Genomic DNA, 25,019 nt, shown 5'->3' on the forward strand with positions numbered 1-25,019 from the left:
AATCCCTTTCGTAGGTTCATTGACCTTCCAGCCTTCTATTTTCTCCCATTTTTCCTCACTATTTTCCTTTGAATAGCAATGGAAGAGAGTGCACTAGCTTTCTACAAGGATGATTTCTCCCTAAATAATAGTTTTATTGTCAGCCAGATCTAGTTATAATCTCAAATCAGGTCCCTTTTCAGCTAAATGACCTAGCTTAGCCCAGTAGAGTTCCTCACTCAAGAACTGGAAAAGTGATGGTTACCACCCAAGGTAGTTTTGGTTAAATTCCATGCACACTGCAGACACTCAATAAATGTGAGTGAACTCACTGAAACTCTAAGACAATTGACTGGCTGAACAGGTTTGAGTTGTTGTTACTAGCCATGTGACCGTGGACAAGGCAGACCACTTGGCTAAATCTCAGTTTCCACAGCTAGAAAATGAGAAAGTAATAAAATGGTGAATTGCCTATCTCATGTGGTTATCTGGGAGGTTAGATGGAAAGGAGAAAAAAAATATATATATATATATAATTATTATTACATATTAATTACATATTAATATATGTATTCCTAGACTTGATTCAATAAGAATTAATTAAATGTTCACACTTATTATCCCTTTTCTCTATAAACAGCTGCTGATGCGCCCCATACTAGGGATTCAGAGCCTGCCCAAGTAGCATGTCGCCTCACTGCATGACATCAAATGACACGTGAATGGTGATAGTGACCTGAGGACAGAAGGTGAGTCAGAAATGCTCACGTTTCATTGTACTTACTGCCTGAAAGCAGATAAAACTGAAAAACAGAATGAACACATACTTCATCTTACTATTCTAGCATCAAGACAATGGCTTTCATTTTAAACTGTTCCCAAGTCCCTAATTTATTTAGAAATCAAACAGAAATGATAGAATTCCTTCTTCAATGAAGTACTTGACCAGTTGTGAAAGGAGCAGCATTTCTTGAGATATGAAAACTCAAAAAGACAATAGCTGTCATGTTAGCAAAACTGAAACTATTCATCATCATTTTCTGATTTAAAAATGATAGTAATTCAAAATATTTACCAAAGAGACCTTTAACTGAATATTACTGATAAGGAACAGGAGATGGGATGTTTGTATAGAAAGAATACAGCTGGGAGCTTCGTCTTTCACTGAAGAGCTCCGGAGCTCTGCCTGTGATGGTAGGTGCTATAGAAGCAGATACAAATAAGTCATGATCCAGAAGCCCCCTCTGTCAAAAATACTCAGAATATAATAGCTTATAATGGAGAAAAGTATTTTAAACCTTAAGAAGAAAAGTGTACATATATACTAAGTATTAACAGGCTGAATACACTTTTCTACTAGAATTTAATTTTAATAACCCAGCGATGACTATTAACCATAAAATGGAGGCTCAAAGCCTCAAAGCTTAGCTTAATGGTAAATGATAAATGTTCACTGTTCTCTGCTATGGGCCAGACACTAGCAAGAGAGAAAGCCTTGCACACAAGTACCTATAAACTAACTGCAATACACTTTGCTTAGCATTTGATTGTGACACCAGAGAGCTTGTTAGGAAAACCGAATCTCAGACCCATTCCAGACCTAATGAATCTGATTTTGCCTTTTAACAAGATCCCTAGGAGAATTGTTTTCACGTTGTGTTTGAGAAGCACAGCTGTGGCAGATGTACGAGCAAAGGGCTCTGCGAACTCATAGGAGGGAACAGCTATCTTCAAAAAGACAATGGCTGGAAAGCTATATCAAAGCCTGAAGGCAGCATATGATGAGACATTGTCCACATCAGCTTACCTCTTCACAAAGGTAGATATTTCCCTTGGTGAGGTGCAGGTAGGTGTATTAGTAAGAAGTACAGAATTGACAGGTATATTACCTAGTACTATACCACACATTGGTGAAAAGAGTGACAATTAGACATATTTTTGAGCTCATATTTGCATGTACTTATTGTCCTAGGCTTGTGTATTATGGTCTTTAATAACATCTTTGTTGCTCATTTCTGTTCACTGAAATGATTATTGGTGACTATTTGCATAATATAGACTTTCACAGGAAAACTTTGCCAACTGTCTCTTCTTGATGTCCAGGGTTACTTGGCTCTCCGTTGACCTGATACTCAGAGAGGCAAGTCATTTAAATGGTAATTTGCATTGAGGAGGATTAGGGAACAGAGTTTTCTTCTGTTTGAAAAAATTGACCAGTCACATGATTTAACATAATCAGGCCTCCAAAGGCCAGACCCAGACTTGGGCTGTGACTTGTAAAACAGCTCACTGGTGTTGATTCCAGCCCCATCCACCTTCAAATCTAGATCATTTCTGTGTGATCTATAATGAAAGCCACACACTTTGAAAAGGTATATTCTAACAGATAGCAGTGCTCATCTAGTGACAACAATTCTTCCCTTTCTTTTTTAATTTAATTTTATTTATTTATGATAGTCACACACACAGAGAGAGAGAGAGAGAGAGAGAGAGGCAGAGACACAGGCAGAGGGAGAAGCAGGCTCCATGCAGGGAGCCCGACGTGGGATTCAATCCCGGGTCTCCAGGATCACGCCCTGGGCCAAAGGCAGGCGCCAAACCACTGTGCCACCCAGGGATCCCCAATTCTTCCCTTTCTTTATGAAGAAGACAAAAACGGCTTCCCACTCTTTCATGTACCATGCAGAATGTTCTAAGAATGGGCTGAGGGAAGCTGTCAGCAGAGATGACAGTGTCCTTTTCTGGGCAGCTGCACTGAAGCTGCAGGCTAGAGTGCTCAAAGCCCAATGTAACAGAATGATAATAATGAATAGATTTCCAGCTCCTTCTAGAAGCAGGGCCATGTTCTAAGTTTTACATTAGTGAGCTTATTTAAACCTTACACTGGATCTCTTAAATAAATACTATTATTGTAGTAAGTTGTAGTAAGCTGAGGCAAATGAGATCCAGAAAGGCTTAGAAATTTTACCAAGATGACTCAGAACTGAAATTTGAATTTACATTCTGAGTCTAATTGAACAGAGTATCAAGTAAAAAGAAAAAATATTGTCTGAAAACATTCAACTGAGAGTGTGATCTCACACAACACATACACTCTGCTACTATATCTTGCCATGTTAGATTAGGCACAGCAACGTAATGATTGAAACTTGTTGAAAATACTGAGAGTCGGCTTTAAACACATCGCAGTATAAGGTGGTATCAAGTGTATCTTGAGTGTGTGGATACAAATAAGCAATAATCTACAGGTAATTACAGAACTGGATTGAGTTGAATCATAACGAAGTCAGTTTATTGTTGTGCCCAAATTGCGAATCCGAGAAACCACCAAGGAGCCGACCCCGATGCAAACACACGAGGGTTGATTTACAAGCTCGAGCTTGGGTCCAAGTACACCCGACACAGCGGAGCAGGGACTTGGACCCCGAGGTGGGTTACAGCTGGGTTTTTTATAGACTGGTCTAGGGGATTTTCAGAAGGGATGGAAGAATTTCTCAAGTTCTGTTTACATTTTGATATGGGGCTTTCAAGGGTATTGAGCTCTGTTCTCATTCTAAAATGGGACTTTCTACCACGGGTGTGGGCTCTGTTGTCTTTCTGATATGGGATTCTCTGCCGAGGGCAATTCTGAGCTCTGTTGTCTTTCTGATATGGGATTACCTGCCGAGGACATTGAGGACATTCTGCAGTTTTTCCCAAAAAGTTCAGCTCTTATTCACAGGGACCTAAGATGGCTGTACTTGTGCTAATGCTAAACTTTAGGTGGGATGGCCTTAATTTTTCTCGGCCTCCACATTTATGTCAGATGTGACAGCTTTCTTCTTTGTCCTCACCTTAGAATAATTAAAACAGCTACATTGGTGGTGAATAAACCATCTCTGAGGGACTTTTCAAGGGTTTGAGATGTATTATCTTATTTAATTACCATCATAATCCTAAAATTAGGTATTATTCCCCTTCTAAAGACAAGAAAGTGGTAGAGAGCTTAAGAAATTTAAGCAGGATGCCACGGCCAATAGTAAGTGGCAAAGTTAGATATTGAACTTCACAGTCTAATTTCTGAACATGTATTTTTAGCAACTATATACTGCCACACCTGAGAGATGAATCAAAGGGCCAGGTTTTGGAGGGGAGTTTGGTTCACAAGGATATTCTCAAAGACTACAGAGTGCTAAACAGAAAAAGTGCCTTTTTAGAAAAAGCTTCTCACCGATGACTGAGCTGAGATGGAACTACCACTGTGACCATGTTCTGGTTAGTTTTTTTCAAAGGGTGGCCCTTTCAACTATCCCGTTGTATTGAGACTTTAGATCCATGCTGATTGAGGCATCCTGGAATTCAGACAGGAGAAGAAATCAGCTGAAACTAAGTCGCCCTTTAGATCCTTTGCTTCTGCAACAAGTTATCTTCACTGCTCGCTCTTGGTAATATTGGATTGGCAGCTTCTGGGCAATTAATGGGGTGGGCTGTGGCATTTCTTCTTAAAACACCTTGCTCCAGGCAGCCCGGGTGGCTCAGCAGTTCAGCGCCGCCTTCAGCCCAGGGCGTGATCCTGGAGACCTGGGATTGAGTCCTGTGTCCGGCTCCCTGCATGGAGCCTGCTTCTCCCTCTGCCTCTGTCTGTCTCTGCCTCTGTCTCTGTGTCTCTCATGAATAAATAAAAATATTTTTTAAAAAATCAGTTGTATTAAAAACAAAAAACAAAAAACACCTTGCTCCTGGGAAGTTTCAGTGGCTCCCCCCTCCCCCTATTCCTGTTGTTCAGCACATCCCTGCCCTAAGGTACACCAATGTGCAAATTACCAACATTGATGGAAGCCCAGGACACATGAAAAACCAGTCATATGCCACATAATGCCATGTTACACAATTAATTTAAGGAATTGAAGGAATTAAAACAGTCTTTTCCAGGCACTGCTTTTGACTCCCCTTCTAGCATGGCATCCCCTCCCCTGTATCACCAATATTTCAACCTTTACCTTTTCTTCTGTAGTACACTCCACTAGCTAGACCGACTTAGTTTGAGTACTTCCTTTCACATTCCCTAGGTCATTTATGAAGTGGAGATAACTTTCTCTCTGAGCCACAGATACATTCCCTTGCTCCACAGACCAGGTTCTGCTCAGAGATCTGTCGGATGTCTCATTAACAGAGCCATGCTGATTGAGGCATCCTGGAATTCAGACAGGAGAAGGAATCAGCTGAAACTAAGTTGCCCTGAGGGCTCTGGACAAGGTAAAAATTGACTCTGGAGGAAGCAGGTTCTAGGGAAGCTCCTCATCTAGCTTCAGGTCTGGTTTAACTCTCCTGTCTATGGATCAATTGGGAGAAGATGGGCCAGATTGAGGAACACTGAGACACTGTATTGTTCTTAGCACTAGATGAGATTTTGGCCAATTATGAACGGATGTGTCAGTTTGGTATGACAGTGGGACCAGGAGAAACAATCAGGTGGGCCTCAGTTCCCACAGGGAGTCAGAGAAGCAGATAATGGGACAAGAGGTCAGCCACCATAATAATACGGTTTGAGAGAAAGGCTGCTTCCTGGTCAGGCTAGATTAATCCTCAAGCTTAGCAAAGGACAGAAGAAACAAATCCACCCCCCCCCCCACCACTTTCAGAGAATAGGAACAAGCTCTCTTTGACTCAAAGCCTAGGTGGGGCTGAGTCCACATCCAGAGCAAAACAGGCCAGGAAGCCAAGACTGGACAGTCCTCCCCCTCTCCCATTCACACTGTCTCTCACTGTAAAGAAAGCCTCCAAATAGTCCCCACCTTCTCTTCCATATACATAGCTTCAGAGTCATAGAGTCTCACTTTGAGACCAAGCCAGAGACTTCTGAGTCTAGCTTCATAAATCTTCTAGTTCTCTCTTCTCATTTTCTTGTCCTTGGTTTAAGGCTTTCTAAGGGAACTTATTCCCTGCACTCTAGATTTAGATCTATTTATTTTATTTGATTTTTTTTCAGAACATATGCATTTCTCTGAAATGCTTGAGCTTCTTCTCCAGGGCCTCTCTATTTCTTCAGAATTGGTTTTTTCTCCCCCAGCTGCCCAGTTTACCTCACCCACACGTCTGGGGTGGGGGTGGGGGGTCAGCACCTCTTTTGTGACAATTACTCCTTAAACTTCCAGGCTGGGATGACACTAAAACCAGTATTTCCCAAACAGAAGACATCACCTTTATTCCCCCAAACTGCTGTGCTCCCCATGTTCATTGTTTACTACATCTACATTTATTTTCTCCTTTCAGTATTGAATATCAAAACAAAATCATACTGAATGCATCCACATAAAGCTTCCTAGATTGGGTACCCTATTTTTCATCCCACCTGCTTTTGTGTAGCCCCAATGATCTCTTGCTTAAATAGTCACAAAGTCATCAATGAATGTCCTGTACCTTCACTTTTTACTACTCTTCCCCACAATTAGTCTTTCATAGAACTGCCTGATTAATATTACTGGAACAAATCACTAATCATATAATTTCCTGCTTTGATATCCAATGCCATTATTTTCTGATGTTTCTTAAATGACTATGGGTTCTTGCATACTTGTGATCTGCCTGGCATCCTACGGTGGAAACAGATGTCATCCTGGGAGTATACTCCAGTATCATTTCGGAGATTCATAATCTCAGTTTCTTATAGATAGATCTTCCATCAATACTCCCCATCACCACTACATAGCCTAGCAACCTCTATAATGGCAGAGAGAATAGTAAGTTTTTAAGTTGAAGCCAACATTCCCACCCTCAGCTACCTCTATGTGGTCTGGATAATCTAACTCTTGGAATCGAAACACTACTCCTTACCCAGTGCTCAAGCATGCCCAGAAGTTCTTTTTAGGTGATGGTTTTCCAAGGCAAGAGGGGGCTGTAAAAGAAACACCAGGTTACTGTGAGAAATTAGCCTTAGATTGTCTATTCAGCAACTTTGCAAGCTGTTTTACAAGAATGGCAATGTTAATGAGAGATCCAGAATGTTCTGGGCACCCTCATGCCTCCCCCCACCCTCCAGGAAGTCCTGCCATAATGGGTGTTTACCAGTCCTGATGGGCTCTTCCCACACCATCAGGCAACCAGTCATGAAAAGGAACCAATTTTTTTTTCTCTAGCCTACTAGTACCTTTTTAACCCTTAGTCATATCAATGATATGGAAATTGATAAACTGCAGGAAATGTATTCTTAAAGTGGGGAAGGGATGGCAGGGAGATGTGGAGAGAAAAGATCCCATGATCTCCATGGTTTTATATAGGTAGTTAAGACACCCTTAAATCTGGGCAACTTGACAACTTAGGTTGATCTCTTCACCTTGCCAACTAAAATGTTCTGCAATTCTTCTTAAGTTGTTGACAGGTTGTTAAAGCAGGGCAGCGTGCCCTCATCTAATCTGCCTCAGCGCAAGTCTTTGCTCATGGGCGTGAATCCCTGGCCTTGCTAGGGAAAGGCGTGGCTTTAGGAGAGTGTTACCAAGTTCATAGTCTTGAAGTCATAGAATAAAAGACATCAAAAGGCTTGTGTTCCTATGAATGGGCGCAACAGGCAGGACCTGGCCCTGTTAGGTAGGAGGTATGCCCAGGCTGCCCAGAGAGAGAGAAAGAGAGAGAGAGAGAGAGAGAAAGTTCAGAGGCTATATTTGGGCACATTTATTTATGTTTGTACAGTGAAAGCCTCCCTAGGCAGAGTCATCCAATTCCAGCAGGCTTTACTGTGGTCTAGTCATCATTTAATTTGAGGAGGATGTATAGTTTTGGCTTCATGAGCTTTGTGGATGAAATGGTGATGAGTTTGCTGCAATAAGGTTGGAGTTGATACAATAACTTTTTGACCATAAACATGATAGCAAGGAAGAGAAAAAGAAAAAAAATCATTTTTTTAACCCAACAAAACAAGAACTATATTTCAAATCCTTTTTCCGTTGGAACCAAAAATGTAAAGCCTATTCCAAATATTTACCATATATATATTAATATTTTATTTTTATATTCATGATATACATAGAGGAGGTGGGGGCAGAGACACAGGCAGAGGGAGAAGCAGGCTCCATGCTGGGAGCCTGATATGGGACTCAATTCTGGGACTCCAGGATCACATCCTGGGCCAAAAGCAGGCGCTAAACCACTGAGCCACCCAGGGATCCCTCTTTAAGGGGTAAAGTCACAGAAGTTAATTTCATAAGAATCAGAGCACAAAAGGCCTATATAATCCAAATATTCTCCAGCCTTGAATGAAGTTGCATTAATATTGATACTTATCAGGGGCGGGGGCAAGGAGTTACAAAATTTGTGGAGCCTGATGCAAAGTGAAAATGAGATGCTGCTTATTCAAAAGGCAGGAAAAAAGCAACTAAAATATGAAGCTTTTTCATTTCTTCTGCAGCCTTTCTTTTGACCTATAATGGTTTAAATGCCCCTAAGTAAAGAAAATGTAAAAATTGCATATTATTAGCTTGAATTTTATCACTCATTTCTATATTGTGCAGTGTGATTTTTTTTAAAAGCAAATGTAATAGTACTTCACTTTTTTTTTTTTTGCAAAATCAGTGACAGTACACAAATTTCCCCTTGCAGATCATGCATACATATGCGATTCTTCCTTTCCAGAATAGTGGGAACACTGGACAAAACTCAACTGTTTTAATTTTACTTCTTGATATGCACACATTGTGCCAATACTCTACCTTTGGCTTACTACTGATGACCAAAGGACAAAGAGCTGTGGGTTGCCCTGTCTTTCCTTTTCCTTCCATTTCATTATTTTCAGTGTAAGTGGTTGGCTAATATGGAGGCCAAGAAAATTAAGGCCGTTCCACTTTAAGTTCAGCATTATCACAAGTACAGCCACCCCGGGCCCCTGTGAATAAGAGCTGAACTTTACCTTACTTCAGTTACAGGAAGAAAACAGCTTACAGCTTAATGTCCTAGAAAGGCCCACATGAGCATAAGAACTGAGCCCAGGCCAAGGGCAGGAAGCCCCTATTAGAATGAGAACAGAGCTCAATGCCCTTGAAGGCCCCATATCAGAATGTAAACAGAACTTGAGGAATTCCTCCCCCCCTTCTGGAGGTCCCGAGACCAGCCCTTAAAACTAAGCTGAAACCCACCTCGGGGTCCAAGTCCCTGCTCTGCTGTGTCGGGTGTACTTGGACCCAAGCTCGAGCTTGTAAATCAACCCTCGTGTGTTTGCATCGGTGTCGGCTCCTTGGGGGTTTCTCGATTCCCGATCTTGGGCACAACAGCTAATATAAGGAATTAACATAAGAAAAAAAGGAAGCTGTACATCATGCTGGGTTCCTGGGGACTCAAAGCTCTCCCACATATTAGCAGTCTAGTTACAATTCTCTCTCTCTCTCTTTTTTTTTTTTTTTTTTTGAAGATTGTATTTATTTATTAGACAGAGAGAGTGAGAGAGAGCAAAAGCAGGAGGAGCAGGAGAGGGAGAAGTAGGTTCCCCTCTGAGCAGGGAGCCTGATGTGGGCCTTGATCCTCGGGCACTGGGATCACAACCTGAGCTGAAGGCAGATGCCCAACTGGCTGAGCTATCTAGGTGCCTCTCTAATTACAATTCTTAAAAAACAAAGACAAGAGTTAAAATTAAAGAAACACAGTGATGAGATAGGTATCACCAGTCAGGATTATATGCTAAGAAAGTAGTAGAGAGAGTTGAAGAATTTCAGAGGAGAGAAAAAAACAGAGTGGGAAAGGTCAACCTCATCCATCATATCAACCTCATCACATTTTAAATAAAAAGAAGAGTCTCTTCTGTGGGATAATTTGAATCATGGTTAGAATTTGAAGAAGTGAAAATGGAAAGAAAAGCCAAGATTAGGGCCAACATGGTGAAAAATTAGGGCAAAAAAATAGTCCTGGATCAAAGTGCGAGACTCTAGCTAAAACATTTCAATTATTGCTGGAGCCATTGTTATTATTAATAAGAAAAGAATAAGAGCTACCATTTGGTAATTCCCTGCTCCATGCTAGGAACTGTGAATTAATGACAGTTATGAATTAATTAACTCCTTTCATCTTCATGACAAGACATGAGTTAGGTACTATTAATCAGGTTCATTTTTACAGAAGAGGAAATTATGTTAAATAACTTGCCCGTGACCTCACAGCTGGCAAATGGAAATGCCAGAGTGTTTCAGGGTAAATGATTGGAACATTTGGATCGGGGCATGACAAAACGAGAGATAACTGAATCTGCCAATGGGCAGGATCTGTGGATGGGGCTGTCTGATCGCAGCTGTTACATCAAAGGCCATATAGAAACATATACACATGAGGGGCACCTGGGTGGCTCAGTCATTTAAGCATCTGACTTTTGATCTGGGCTCAGGTCATGATTTCAGGGTTCTGGGATCAAGCCCAGCATCATGCTTCAAGCTAGGCATGGATTCTGCTTAAGATTTTCCTTCTCCCTCTGCACCTGCCTCCCCCCAACTTGCACACATGTGCACACACAGGCTATCTCTCACTCTCTCTGTATCTCAAAAAAAGAAATTCACGTGAAATTTCAAAAGCATGGACTAGGGAGCAATGGAAATGGAAAAGGAAAAGAAAGACGTAAGGAACAGTACAGTAGAAAAATCAACAGGTTTGCCGGTTGGGTATATCATTGGCTAAAAGACAGCTAAGAATCAAAGATGGTCAGTTTATACCAGAGATTATGTTAATCCAACCCTGTCACACTTTGTGCAAATCAACCAACAATTTAGTGAAGTAAACGATTTATCTTGGAGCATCAGCACTTCCTGTTTATATTTATTCACGTATTCGTGAGTATTTGTTAAGTACTACACAAGGTCCTGAAACAACCAACATTCCAATGGACAGTGTTCTACTGAGCACTTAAACCCTTCTAGGTACTGGGGTTACAAAGGAGAATGAGGTAGATAAAGCCCCTACTCTCAAAAAGCCTGCAGGCTATAGTAGAAGAAATAAAATAGACAAATAGGAAAGGAAAAAAACCGAAAGGACATAGGTGCCGTTCTCCCAAAATGATAATATCAAGATAATAAATAAGTAATGTAAAATAAAATTAGGATAACATCAGAAAAAAATAAGTGCTATGAAGTAAGCCAGTTACAAAGCAGAGCGGTGAGTTTGAGCGTGACCAAGGGTTAGCACATTTAGACGGGAACGATCCGCGTAGGCCCGCCTGGGTGGCTCAGTTGGTTGCGCTCCCAATCTTGGTTTCAGCCCAGGTCGTGATCTCAGGTCTTGGGACTGAGCCCTGCATCAAGCTCCACACTCAGGGCAGAATCTGCTTCTCCCTCTCCCTCTCCCTCTGCTCCGCCCCCGCCCCCCTCACTCTCTTGCGCTCTCAAATAATAAATAAAAAATATTTTCAAAAAAATGGTCAGGGTCATCTGAGGACATCAGCTGAACTGTAATTTGAATAGAGTGAAGGCAGCCACGTAGCAAATGATTTGGGGGCGAAAGGCCCCCAAACTAAACCAGGGTGGTATGTTGGAGAAACAGCAAGACCAGTGTGGCTGGTGGGTGGTGGGGAGCGGGAGGCCGACGCGCTGACCTGGGGGTCTGGGCGATGGCCCGGTCACGCGAAGCCAAAGGACCCAGTTTCTCTGCCCAAGCAGCTCCCAGTCGAGAGCAGGAGGCAGCATCATAAGCAGATGCTAAGTCTGCAGCAAGCAGCCTGCTCAGCAGATAGCGGCGACAGAGAGCGACCGCACCTGCAGGGACTCCCCTGTCTGCCGCGCGGTCCCCCCAGCACCTGCCCCGGCCCGGCCCACCCTGCGCCACGAGGCCTCTGAACCGACCCGCAAAGAACCGGCCTTGCTGCCCATCAAGGACTTTGAGCCTTGGGAAGAGACGCACCCAGTACAGGGCCTGGGACCTTCTCGCTGATTTCGTGAGATCAAAGCACTTTACAAACATCCACTACCTGAGCATATCACGTTGCAGAATGTCAGTGCTGTGATGAGTCTGTTTAAACTCTGTGCTCACCCTAGAAAGCCTCACTACACTGGGACTTCCGCATGGACTTCAGTGAGCAGAGAGCCTCCATTTGTCTCTCCTTCTCTACTCCTAAGAGACTATCTCAGCTCCGGGACTGGGGGATACTGGTGAGGGCGGCACTTGGCAGAAGTGTTAGGTTGGTTCCTCACCTCACAGCCCATTTGAGAACGCTTGTTAATGAAACTAAGACTGTGTGTCCAACCCTGCATTCGTCTCGTCCTCTCTGCCCTGCTCTATGAACTCAGTGGCACCTGTCATCTTGGCCAACCACCTCACAAACTGACTTTGTCACCAGAGAGAGGAAAGAAAGCACAGATTGATCCATGCTTCAGAATCACTGCTTGGTTTGTTGAAAATTTCAGATTCCTAGAACTCTCTCAAGAGCTCTTGACTCAAAAAAAAAAAAAAAAAAAAAAGAGCTTTTGACTCAGAATTTTGGGAATCTCCATTTTAATGAGCTTCCTAGTTGCTCCTTCTGCAGGTGCAATTGAGAACTATTGTAGAAAAAGCAACTCCAATCTCAGGTCAATTTGGTCCCATTCAGTACATATTTATTAAGCACCAAAGGCACTAAAACCAGAGGTTGCTGAGGATACAGAAAAGGAAGACCCACTTCCAGCTCAGGAAATACACATTCCAGAAAGAGGAAAAAAGAGACTAGGAAGACAATACAGAGCATGATAAAGATACGTAGAATATAATGGTGAGTCAGAGTAAGCAGGGATGATACCCATTTGGTTGTCCAAGGAATGAAGGGTGCAGCCCTTCCAGCTGGATATTGAGGGATGGCAAAGATTTTAACTGATCACATCTTAGTGGTCAGGAACACAGGCTCTGAGGTGAAAAAGTCCAAGATCCTGGTTGTGGCTCTGCTAGCTGTGTGATCTTGGGGAAGTCACCTAACATTTCTGTGTTAGTTTATTCATCTACAAAATGAGGTGGCTGGCAAGGTGATTTGAGATTCTTTCTACTCAAAAACTTTGCTTCCCTGGGGTGGGGGTCTGGAGGAGGAGTTACAGCTTCTCAGACCCACTGGGTAAACCCTTGAGGTTTGGCACGGTATTGGCAGTGAGAGCCAGGTGCCAGGTGGAGAGGTGTGTTAAAGCCAGCACCCCCTTCGGCTGGGCTCCCAGACAGGTTTGGTGAGAAGGAGAAGTGCTGTTTGTGTAGTGTCTGTCACTGCAGGTTCAAAGTGCTTTACTTCTTATTAAATACTCACCGTAAGCACAGACTACAGACTCCTGTGGCTGCTGCCACATTGTGATTTGTTCTCCTAGAAATAAACAGATTTTCTCACAGGAAAAGTCCCTTAGGCCTCCATAACTCACATTGAACTAAGAGGAAAACAAAGATTGTGAAGAAATACATGACTGGGACCTTTGTCCTAGAAATACATGGATCTCAAGGGCTCAGGAATTCAGAGATGGGTTTGCTGGATATTTGCCCTGGCAGTTTCTTTCCCCTAAGTCCATTTACCACCCAGATCATGGTTATAAATATTTTTCTTTCTGCTTTCAACTTAGGGACAGAGGCTTTGCAGGGCATAGTAGGGGGAATTTGTCCAGTAAGAATCAGGCTTATGGATTTTTCTGGTGCTACTTCTGAGGCTTCTGGAGAATGACTGCTGTCTTCCCAGACAAGCAATACCTAAGTGTTTCACCTATTCCTATGTGACTATTCTTGTATAAGAGGAGAGAGCAGGAGTCAAGTCTTCTGGGTTTCTCAAGGTACATAGTGTGATTTGAAAGACTTTGAACAACTTTCAAAGTTTCTTTGTTCATGATTTAAAATGCCTCGAGGCCAGTGGTTTGCAGATAAATGTTTAACTGTCTAGTGGAGCCTCAATCTGTAGCATTTGCTGATTTTCTGGTGTAAATTTTGCCCATTCTTGGCTGATTTCAGTAACAGAAGGTCACTGAACTCGGAGGTGGGGAGAGATGTGCACAACTGCCTGTAACAAGTGAGCCCCACCTAGCTCCAGCACACTACTGTTGGAAGATATTTCTTTGCTCCTCTCCTGCACAAAACTAGGCTAGCCACTTAGCAGAAAGGCTGCGTTTCTGAGAAAGAATGAACCAGAATCAGTTTTAGGAACTCAGAAGGCCTCCTAAGTGCTAGGACTCGACTTGCTCTGTCCAGGTATTCTAAATCAAGAGCTGCTTGGCTGAGATCAAAGGTCACAGCTGCAATCTAGCCACCAGTCACATGGACTCTTATTCAGAAACTTCATCTCTACTTGGTTCTGGTCACTGCTGTCATGAGTTACCACTGTTCTTATCCCACTCTAAAATTATTCAGGGGAACTGAGTTGGGTCAGAACGTTGGAGAGAGGGGAGCCAGCTGCATCTTTATTCAGCATTGTGAGGTTGAGAGTCTCATGGAAGACTTTGAACTATTATTGACACAGATGGAGATACTTCAGTGCAAACTCCAGAAGGATTTTGAGATATAGAAGTCTCACTTTGTGCTTATTCAAATGTAGCATTAGGGATTCCAGTATTTGGACACTGCTAGGTATTGCTTCTTTCTGGATATATTTTCTTCTTTTCTTTTGAAATTTCAAAGCAAAGAAATAAATGTTCATGGAAATAAAAATAAAGTAATACAGACACCTATAAAATAAAAGCAATATTCTTTTCCTTCCCGCCTCTGATTACACCCCTCAGAATTAACCATTACTAACCATTTGGCATGTTATCATTCCAAGAGAATTCCTATTCATATTTAAACATGGATTTAGGGCTTTGTTTCTGTTTTTAGCATGTTTGTTTGATAGTATACAAATGAGAACATAATGTATATAGTTTAAAACTTGTTTTTTCAATTAACAAAACACATAATGGGTGTCTTTTTTAATAGGTCATTCAGCTGTATATAGCTCATTTTAATGCTTAAAATTCCAAGAAATACCTTGGAAGTGGTGCTATTTAGATGGCTTCATCCCCCACCCCCCCCACCCCACCCCCCCCGTTACAAACATGGAGAAGTAAGCTACTTGGTCAGGTGGAGGTAACTGATTACATTTGGTGATTCCTTGGAAGACAGATTGCTTGAGCTCAAATCCTGGCCTGCTACCTGCTATCTGTGTGACTTTAAGCAAAGTATTTATCCTCCAAATTTCATAATCTGCAAATTGAGGTTGATGATAGTAGTGTTTAATGTTGTTGTCAAGATTAACCAAATTAAAGCTTAAAACAAGCTTAAAACAATACCTGGCATACAAAAAGCACTCAATCAATGTTAGTTTCTATTATATGAATCTGTACACACAGTAGCTTCTCAGTTTTCTAGATAACTAGGAGTGAGTCAAAATGCAAACAATCAGCTCTGGAAAGTTTCTAACTGGCTTCAGGACTCACCTGCTTGTGGGCATTCCCTAGAGCCATGCCTAAAGTCTTCATACTTTAGGGGTGCCTGCATGGCTCAGTCAGTTGAGAGCCCAACTCTTGGGTTTGGCACAGGTCATGATCTCATGAGTCATGGGATCAAGCCTTGCTTCATCAGGCCCTGCGCTTGCTTAGTGGGGACTCTGTTTGAAGATTCTCCCCCTCTGCCCCACCCCTCCCACCCCCGCCTGTGCATGCACCATCCTCTCTCTCTAAAATAAATAAATATATCTTAAAAACAGTGTTCATACTTTACATTTTGATAAACAATGTCAAATTGTTCTCAGCTGTCAAGGTTGTAGCATTTGAATTCCAATAACAATGTAATGTAATGTGTCTCTTGCTAACAACAGAGATTATCATTCTTTAAAAATGTTACCAGTTTGTCAGAAACAAGACAGGAATGTTCCACTCTCACCATTACTGCTTAACACAGTACTAGAAGTCTTAGCCTCAGCAATCAGATAACAAAAAGAAATAAAAAGCATCCAAATCTGCAAGGAAAAAGTCAAACTTAAGCTATTTTCAGATGACATGATACTCTATGTAGAAAACCTGAAAGACTTCACAAAAAAATTAATAGAACTAGTTCACGAATTCAGCAAAGTTACAGGATATAAAATTAATGTGCAGAAATCTGTTGCATTTCTATACACCAATAATGAAGCAACAGAAAATCAAAGAATTGATTCCATTTGCAATTGCACCCAAAACAATAAAATACCTAAGAATAAACCTAACAGAAGAAGTAAAGATCTATACTCTGAAAACTATAGAATACTTGTGAAAGAAATTGAAGAGGACATAAAGAAATGGAAAAGCATTCCATGCTTATGGATTGGAAGAACAAACATCATTAAAATATCTATACTATGCAGGGTAATCTACACTTTTAATGCAACCCCTATCAAAGTATCACTCATAGAGATAGAACAAAGAATCCTAAAATTTGTATGGGACCACAAAAGACCCCTAATAGCCAAAGGAATGTTGAAAAGGAAAACCAAAACTGGAGGCATCATAATTCCAGATTTCAAGTTATATTACAAAGCTGTAGTCATCAAGACAGTATGGTAGTGGCACAGAAATAGACATACAGATCAGTGGAACAGATTAGAGAACCCAGAATTTGACCCACAAATATATGGCCAATCTAATCTTCAACAAAGAAAGAGTATCCAATAGAAAAAAGTCCCTTCAACAAATGGTGTTGAGAAAATTGGACAGCAGCATACAAAAGACTGAAACTGGACCATTTTCTTACACCATGCACAAAGATAAGTTCAAAATGGATGAAAGACTTCAATGTGAGATAGGAATCCATCAAAATCCTGGAAGGCATTAACTACAGGCAGTAACTTCCTTGACCTCGGCCACAGCAACTTCTTGGGAGACACGTCTTCAAAGGCAAGGAAAACAAAAGCGAAAATGAACTATTGGGACTTCATCAAGATAAAAGGTTTCTGCACAGCAAAGGAAACAGGGAACCTAAAGAATGGATAGAGATATTTGCAAGTGACATGTCAGTAAGGGGCTAGTATCAAAGATATATAAAGAACTTCTCAAACTTAACATCCAAAAACCAAATAATCCAGTCAAGAAATGAGCAGAAGATATTTCTCCAAAGAAAACATACAGACAGCCAACAGACATAAGAAAAAAATGCTCAACATCACATCTCTTCAGGGAAATACAAATCAAAACCAAAATGACATACCACTTTATACCAGTCAGAAAGGCTAAAATTAACAGGAAAGGAAACAACCAGTGTCGGTGAGGATATGGAGAAAGGGGAACCCTCTTGCACTGTTGGTGGGAATGTGAGGTGTCCCGGCATTTCACTGCATCTGTATCTTTGGGGTAAATCCCTAGGAGTGCAATTGCTGGGTCCTAGGGTAGATCTATTATTAACTCTTTAAGGAACCTCCACACAGTTTTCCAGAGTGGCTGCACCAGTTCACATTCCCACCAACAGTGCAAGAGGGTTCCCCTCTCTCCACATCCTCTCCAACATTGGTTGTTCCCTGCCTTGTTAATTTTCCCCATTCTCACTGGGGTGAGGTGGGATCTCACTGTGGTTTTGATTTGTAGTTCCTTTTTTTTTTTTTTTTAATTTTTATTTATTTATCATAGTCACAGAGAGAGAGAGGCAGAGACACAGGCAGAGGGAGAAGCAGGCTCCATGCACTGGGAGCCCGATGTGGGATTCGATCCCGGGTCTCCAGGATCGCGCCCCGGGCCAAAGGCAGGCGCCAAACCGCTGCGCCACCCAGGGATCCCGATTTGTAGTTCCTTGATGGCAAGTGATGCGGAGCATTTTGTCATGTGCTTGTTGGCCATCTGTATGTCTTCTTTGGTGAAATTTCTGTTCATGTCATTTGCCCATTTCATGATTGGATTGTTTGTTTCTTTGCTGTTGAGTTTAATAAATTCCTTATGCATCTTGGAAACTAGCCCTTTATGTGATATGTCATTTGCAAATATCTCCTCCCATCCTGTAGGTTGTCTTTTAGTTTTGTTGACTGTTTCTTTTGCTGTGCAGAAGCTTTTTATCTTGATTAAGTCCCAATAGTTCATTTTTGCTTTTGTTTCCCTTGCTTTCATAGATGTCTCTTGCAAGAAGTTGCTGTGGCCAAGTTCAAAAAGGTGTTGCCTGTGTTCTCCTCTAGGATTGTGATGGATTCTTGTCTCACATTTAGATCTTTCATCCATTTTGAGTTTATCTTTGTGTATGGTGTAAGAGAATGGTCTAGTTTCATTCTTCTGCATGTGGCTGTCCAATGTTCCCAGCACTATTTATTGAAGCGACTGTCCTTTATCCAGTGGATAGTCTTTTGTGCTTTGTCGAATATTAGTTGACCATAGAGTTGAGGGCTCATTTCTGGGTTCTCTATTCTGTTCCATTGATCTATGTGTTTCTGTGCCAGTACCACACTGCCTTGATGGTCACAGCTTTGTAGGACAACTTGAAATCCGACATTGTGATGCCCCCAGCTTTGGTTTTCTTTTTTGATATTTCCCTGGCTAGTCGGGGTCTTTACTGATGCCACACAAATCTTAAGATTATTTGTTCTGACTCTCTGAAGAAAGTCCATGGTATTTTGATAGGGATTGCACTGAATGTGTAAATTGCCCTGGACAATTTCATAATATTAGTTCTTCCAATCCATGGGCATGGAATATTTATCCATCTCTATGTGTCTTTGTCAATTCTTTCAGAAATGTTCTGTAGTTTCCCCATTGAGAATGATATTTGCTGTGGGCTTTTCGTAGATGGCTTTTAAGATGCTGAGGAATGTTCCCTCTATCCCTACGCTCTGAAGAGTTTTGATCAGGAATGGATGCTGTATTTTGTCAAATGCTTTCTCTGCATCTATTGAGAGGATCATATGGTTCTTGTTTTTTCTCTTGTTGATGTGATCTGCACGTTGATTGTTTTACGAGTGTTGAACCAGCCTTGCATCCCAGGGATAAATCCAACTTGGTCGTGGTGAATAATCTTCTTAATGTTCTGTTGGATCCTATTGGTTAGTAGCTTGTTGAGAGTTTTTGCATCTGTGTTCATCAGGGATATTGGTCTATAATTCTCCTTTCTGGTGGGGTCTTTGTCTGGTTTTGGAATTAAGCTGATGCTGGCCTCATAAAACGAGTTTGCAAATATTCTGTCCCTTTCTATCTTTTGGAGGAGCTTTAGTAGAACAGGTATTGTTTCTTCTTTAAACGTATAGAATTCCCCTGGAAAGCCATCTGATCCTGGACTTTTGCGTCTTGGGAGGTCTTTGATGACTGCTTCAATTTCTTCCCTGGTTATTGGCCTGTTCAGGTTTCCTATTTCTTCCTGTTCCAGTTTTGGTAGTTTGTGGTTTTCCAGAAATGCATCCATTTCTTCTAGGTTGCCTAACTTGTTGGCATAGAGCTGCTCATAATATGTTTTTAAAATCGTTTGTGTTTCCTTGGTATTGGTTGTGATCTCTCCTATTTCATTCCTGATTTTATTAATTTGAGTCTTTTCTTTTTAGTAAGGCTGGCTAATAGTTTATCTATCTTATTAATTCTTTCAAAGAACCAACTCCTGGTTTTGTCAATCTGTTCTACAGTCCTTCTGGTCTTATTTCATTGAGTTCTGCTCTGATCTTTATTAACTCTCTTCTTCTGCTTGGTGTAGGTCTTATTTGCTGTTCTTTCTCCAGTTCTTTTAGGTGTGAGGTTAGCTTGTGTATTTGAGTTTTTTCCAATTATTTGAGGGATGCTTGTATTGTGATGTATTTCCCTCTTAGGAATGCTTTTGCGATATCCCTAAGATTTTGAACAGTTGTACCTTCATTTTCATTAGTTTCCATGAATCTTTTTAATTCTTCTCTAATTTCCTGGTTGACCCATTCATCTTTTAGCAGGATGCTCTTTAACCTCCACGTGTTTGAGTTTCTTCCAAATTTCTTCTTGTGATTGAGTTCAAGCTTCAAAGCATTGTGGTCTGGAAATGTGCAGGGGACAACCCCAATCTTTTGGAATAGGTTGAGACCTGATTTGTGACCCAGTATGTGGTCTATTCTGGAGAAAGTTCCATGTGCACTCGAGAAGAATATCTGTTCAGTTGCACTTGGATGGAAAGTTCTGTATATATCTGTGAAATCCATCTGGTCCAGTGCATCATTTGAAGCCTTTGTTTCTTTGGTGATGTTGTGCTTAGAAGATCTGTAATTTGCAGAAAGTGTTGAAGTCTCCTACTATTAGTGTATTGTTATCTAAGTATGTCTTTACTTTGGTTATTAATTGATTGATATACTTGGCAGCTCCCACATTAGGGGCATAAATATTCATGATTGTTAGGTCCTTTGTGGGATAGACCCTTTAAGTATGATATAATGTCCCTCTTCATCTCTTACTACAGTCTTTGGGATAAACTTTAGTTTATCTGATATGAGGTTTGCTACCCCAGCTTTCTTTTGAGGGCCATTTGAATGGCAAATGGTTCTCCAACCTTTCATTTTCAGGCTGGAGGTGTCCTTAGGTCTAAAATGAGTCTCTTGTAGACAGCAAATAGATGGGGTCTTGCTTTTTTATCTAGTCTGAAACCCTGCGTCTTTTCATGGGATCATTAAGCCCATTCACGTTCAGAGTTACTATTGCAAGAAATGAATTTAGTGTCTTTGTAATACCTATTCAGTCCCTGTTTTTGTGGATTATTTCTTTGGGCTTCCTCTTTCTTTTACAGAGCCCCACTTAATATTTATTGCAGAGCTGGTTTGGTGGTCACATATTCTTTCAATTTCTGCCTATCTTGGAAGCTTTTTATGTCTCCTTCTATTCTGAATGAGAGCCTTGGTGGATAGAGTATTCTTGGCTGCATGTTCTTCTCGTTTAGGACCCTGAATATATCCTGCCAGCCCTTTCTGGCCTGCCAGGTCTCTGTGGAAAGGTCTGCTGTTAATCTAATATTTCTCCCATATAAGTTAGGAATCTGTTGTCCCTTGCTGCTTTAAGGATTTTATCTTTGGGATTTGCAACTTACCTATTAAATGTCGAGGTGTTGAACTGTTTGTATTGATTTTGGGGGAGACCTCTCTATCTCCTGGATCTGAATGCCTGTTTCCCTCCCCAAATTAGGGAAGTTCTCAGCTATGATTTGCTCCAATATGCTTTCTTGCCCTCTGGCCCTCTCGGTGCTCTCTGGAACTTCAATTATACACAGATTTCTCCTTCTGAGGCTGTCATTTATTTCCCTTAACCTTTCTTCATGGTCTTTTCATTGTTTTTCTGTTTTTTTCCTCAACTTTCTTCCTTGCCATCAACTTGTCTTTTATGTCACTCACTCTTTCTTCTACCTCATTAAACCTCGTTGTTAGGACCTCCAGTTTGGATTGCATCTCATTTAATTGATTTTTAATTTCGGCCCGATTAGACTTATTTTCTGCAGTCATTAAGTCTCTTGATTCCTTTATGCTTTTTTCCAGAGCCACCAGTAGCTTTATAATTGTGCTTCTGAATTGGCTTTCTGCCATTGAATCTTAATCCAAATTCTGTAACTCTGTGGCAGAGTACTGTTTCTGATTCTTTCATTTGTGGTGAGGTCTTCCTTCTAGTCATTTTGTTCAGTGCAGAGTGGCTGTATGAGCGGGCTGAGTCAAGAATATCAACCATGACCTAAGTAAATTTCACCCTAGATGATTCTGCTGAGGTCAGAGACCAGAAATTGAAAACAGATCAGACTGGAATAAAACAAAAGGACCACTAAAGTGAAAACCCAATTTTAAAACAAAGTAGTAAAAAATAAAAGGCCAAGTATCCTAAAGTAGAAGTGACCAAAAAAAAAAAAAAAAAAAAAGGAGAAGAAAAAAGGGGGGGTTATGTGAGATGGTGGTGGTGACGAAGTTGTAGTGGAGGGAAAATGTAGTCTACCTGTGGGGCTCTAGAGGGTGATCCTCTTGTTTCTGAGTATATTAAGTTCTGTATGTTAGATGTTCAGTCCCAGATTTATATAAACCTGAAGTCCTTGTAGAAGGCTGCAACATTGACCACCAAAACATAAATGAGATAAAAGAGGGGGGCAGAATGGGAATGAGGAATCTCACAGAATGAACCAGCATGGTATACCACTTGGTTCTGGGTGCGTGCTGGTCATGTTTTAGAAGGTATTAACTTCCATCATTGTAGAACAAGATGAGGGAGAGGAAACAAAAAACACAAAACAAAACAAAATACCTCATATATCTCCCAAAATTGAGTTTAGTATGTTGAAGGGAATGTAGAAGTGGAAAATATATCTAGGACCTGTAATTGTAGAAAAACAGAAGTCAAAAAAGAAGAATCTTAAAAATGAAGAGGTAGTAAAATATTGTATTAAGGTGGGAAAAGAGAAGAAAATATTGGAAATTTTCAGTCTCATATAAAAATAAGTTCTGGATAAAGTGGGGGGGAGGAGGGGTACCTTCTGGTTCTCTATACTGTAAATCCAAAGACTTGCCCTGGAGCTTTCCCGTGCTACTGGGTCAAGAACTTGCTCTTCCCCTGTCCTTCCACCTGGTCTCCTGTGCTGGTTCTCAGGTGCGTGCACCTGGGGGAGCTGCCATGCCCGGTGCCAAGCTCAGTGGGAGCTGTTTACTCCTTGACGCCTCTGTTCCCAGGTGACCTCGCCTCTCCCAGGCACAGAGTGACCCCAGGAGGGACACCACCACTGGCAGCGGCCAGGTCCCCCGTTCTGGAGTGAGCTCCCCAGGAACCACCGCAGTCTCCCAGTCCGCACTGGCCTGGATGCTCCCGGGGCACGTGGCACTGACCTGCACAGCTGGGGGCTCCTGGCGGCAGGAGCGTCCTCGCTGTCCTGGGCCCTCCCCGCCGCCGCCTGTCCCGGGGGAGCGCAGGATGTGGGCCGCGTCCCCGGCGCCCTGGGATCGGGGCCTGCGCTGCTCGATTCGCGCTCCCGGGACTGCAGCCCCCGAGGGCAGCAGGACGCAGATCCCTCCGCCCGGACCGGACCGGGACCCGCGCCTGCCCCACCCGCTTCTCCCCAGGCCGGGCGTGGTGCGCGCCTTCCCCAGGGCGCCCTTCCTCTATTATGTCTCTGGGAAAGTGGAGGCTCCACTGCCCCTCCTGGGCTTCAGCTCGATTGCCCTGCTGAGCACCTCTCCGACCAGGAAGATTCCTTGCGGAGTTTTTAAAGTTCCCGCTTCTCTGGGTCTGGGCTTTCCTGTCCCAGAGGCTCTCGCTGCCCAGCTTTAGTCCAGCTCCTCGTGGGCCCCCTCCCCACCCAACTTGATTCTTTTTTTTTTCCCGCCTTCCTACACTGTTAGAAGTGAAAACCCTTCTCTCTGTAGCGTTCCAGCTGTTCTCTCTTTAAATCTCGGTTCAAATTTGTATGTTTTCAGGATGGTTTGAAAGTAATCTAGGTAAGTTGGTAGAGCCAGGTGAGTTGAGGGTCCCTACCCTCTGCCCCCTTGCCCTAGTCCCCTCACCCAGATGTGTATAGCAGCATTACCCACAATAGCCAAACTATGAGGAGAGCCCAAAAGTCCATTGACTAATGAATGAATATAGAAGATGTGATAAATACAGAATGGAATATTACTCAACCATCTAAAGGATAAAATCTTGCCATTTGCAATGATGTGGATGGAGCCAGAATGTATTATGCTAAGTGAAGTAAGTCCGTCAGAGAAAAACAAATGCCATATGATCTCACTTATACATGAAATTGAAGGAAGAAAACAGATGGACATATGGGAAGGGGGGAAGGCAAAAAAGGGAGAGGGAAATAAATCATAAGAGACCCTAACTATAAGGGAACAAACTGAAGGTTGATGGAGGGGGTTGAGGGATGGGGTAAATGTGAAGGATATTAAAGAGGGCACTTGTGATGAGCACTAGGTGTTATATATAAGTGATGAAACCCTGAATTCTACTCCAGAAAGCAATATCGTACCAACATTGCACTGTATGTTAACTATGTAAAATTTAAATAAAATTTAAAAACAAATAGTAATAATTGCAAAAAAAAATGTTAGCAATTTGTCATAATACATATCATGAGGGTTGATTCATCTAAAGAACAAGTTCTTTAGGTACTGCAGATCCTGAAAAGAATGGTGAAGAAAGGGCCGGGGGACATGGTGATTAAGAAGCTCTCCGGACGCCTGAGTGGCTCAGCCGTTGAATGTCTAACTTCTGCTCAAGGTGTGATCCAAGGGCCCCTGATCCAGTAGCATATCCAGCTCCCTGTGGAGAGCCTGTTTCTCCATCTGTCTATGTCTCTGCCTCCCTCTCAGTGTCTCTCATGAATAAATAAATAAAACCTTAAAAAAAAAAAGGAAGTTCTCTCATGGCCTTTTACTGGGGACAGCGAGATTGAGAGAGCTCAATATTGAGAGAGCATATTGCTGCTACTGAACATTTAGATTTTCTTCAGTTGATGTTTTCAGGTGAGACACCTTTCTCCCATTCTTATCTAGAGTCCATATGCCTTGTCTAGAGGCACAGACAAGTCACAGATGCTTTGGGATGATTTTGCTAGCAGGCTGTATCACATACCTGCAGGCAGAGGCCATAACAGTAAGAGCTGCCTCAGATAGAAGCAACGTGGAACCACTTCTCTCCCCAAAGAACAGAACATTCTCCCAGGCCTTTTTTGCTAAGGCAGGTGGGCCAGGTTATAATTGTCCGTCATCGTGCCTCCCACATGCCTAACTTTCCACTTCTTTTTTTGTAAAGTGGTATTTGAAGTGTGGGGAGTAAAAAAAAAGAACCATATTTCTGAGCATTGGCCTCAGATAGTATAAACTATGCTGTACGCAGCTAATCCCATGAGGTAGTGCGACATTCAAATGCTTTTGGAAGTCCAACATTACCCGGGAAAGGAGACCAGGCTCTTCTGAGATCCAGGTATTATTTGCGAGGGTAATAAGATCCTTTGCCAAACAGTGTAATCTCCTTTCTCATAAAAATGTGGCAATCTAGTTATAATATAAATAATATATAATTTATAATATATATTAATATAAATAAATAATATAAAGCTTTAATTAACAAATCAATAATTACCAAACTATGGTTCAGAACAACATACCTAGAATTCAGCTGTTATAGTAGTCATAGACTAGAAAGGGAGAAAGTGAAACTTTTGGACATTTGGTCAAATAAAGTGATATATTTTCCTGGATACATCACCTAATTACATAT

The 25,019-nt window shown here is 41.8% G+C and overlaps 1 long non-coding RNA gene across 1 annotated transcript; it reads left to right on the top strand.

Annotated features, from left to right (window-relative positions):
• The first annotated feature begins 618 nt into the window (after positions 1 to 618).
• Positions 619 to 24,054, top strand: LOC140603528 (uncharacterized). The gene is made up of 3 exons (XR_012006503.1): positions 619 to 728; positions 1,610 to 1,798; positions 23,906 to 24,054. It is a non-coding gene; the product is annotated as an uncharacterized lncRNA (long non-coding RNA).
• The last annotated feature ends 965 nt before the right edge of the window (positions 24,055 to 25,019 follow it).

Source organism: Canis lupus, chromosome 14 (genome assembly GCF_048164855.1).
Source record: "Canis lupus baileyi chromosome 14, mCanLup2.hap1, whole genome shotgun sequence".
NCBI classification, from domain to species: Eukaryota; Metazoa; Chordata; class Mammalia; order Carnivora; family Canidae; genus Canis; species Canis lupus.